Source organism: Hipposideros armiger, unplaced genomic scaffold (genome assembly GCF_001890085.2).
Source record: "Hipposideros armiger isolate ML-2016 unplaced genomic scaffold, ASM189008v1 scaffold_86, whole genome shotgun sequence".
NCBI lineage: Eukaryota > Metazoa > Chordata > Mammalia > Chiroptera > Hipposideridae > Hipposideros > Hipposideros armiger.
In genome coordinates, this window is record NW_017731436.1 from 4,138,056 (window position 1) to 4,139,121 (window position 1,066).

Here is a 1,066-nt window from a genome sequence, read left to right on the forward strand (position 1 = left end):
TATATATATATATATATAGAGAGAGAGAGAGAGAGAGAGAGAGAGAGAGAGAGAGAGATGTATACCACATCTTCTTTATCCAATCATCTATCATGGGACACTTTGGTTGATTCCATGTCTTGGCCTGTAAATAAAGCTGCAATGAACATTTGAGCACATATATCATTATAGATAAATGTTTTCAGATTTTTTGGGTAGATATGCAGGAGAGGTATTCCTGGGTCTTATGGTAATTCTATTCTTAATTTTTTGAGAAACCTCCACACTGCCTTCCATAGCAGCGGCACCAATCTGTATCCCCACCAGCAGTGTGTGAGGGTTCTTTTTTCTCCACAGCCTCTCCAAAACTTGTTATTATTTGTCTTGATGATAGCCATTCTCGCAGGTGTGAGGTGATATCTCATTGTAGTTTTGATTTGCATTTCTCTGATAATTAGTGATGTTGAGCATCTTTTCATATGTCTGTTGGACATCGGTCTGCCCTCTTTGGAGAAATGATTATTCAGATCCTCTGCCCATTTTTTTAATTGGATTGTTTAGTTTTTCTGTTTTTGAGTTACATGAGTTCCTTATATATTTTGAATATTAGCCCTTATTGGAGGCATTGTTTCCAAAAATCTTCTCCCATTTTGTTGGTTGCCTCTTTATTTTGTGGATGGTTTCTTTGGCTGCACAGAAGCTTTTTAGTTGGATATAGTCCCATTCATTTATTTTAGCTTTTACTTCCCTTGCCTTTGAAGTCAAATTCATAGAATCCTCTTTGAACCCAATGTCCAAAGTTCAATACCTACTTTTTCTTCTATGCAGTTTATTGTTTCAGGTCTTATGTTTAGGCTTTGATCCAATTTTGAGTTAATTTTGGTACATGGTGACAGGTAACAGTCTAATTTCATTTTCTTTGCACGTGGCTTTCCAATTCTCCCAGCACCATTTATTGAAGATGGTTTATTTTCTCCTTTGTATGTTTTTGGCTCCTTTGTAGAAAATTATATGACTATACCAGTAGATGCAGAAAAAGCATTTTACAAGATACAACATCCATTTATGATTAAAACACTTAATAAAT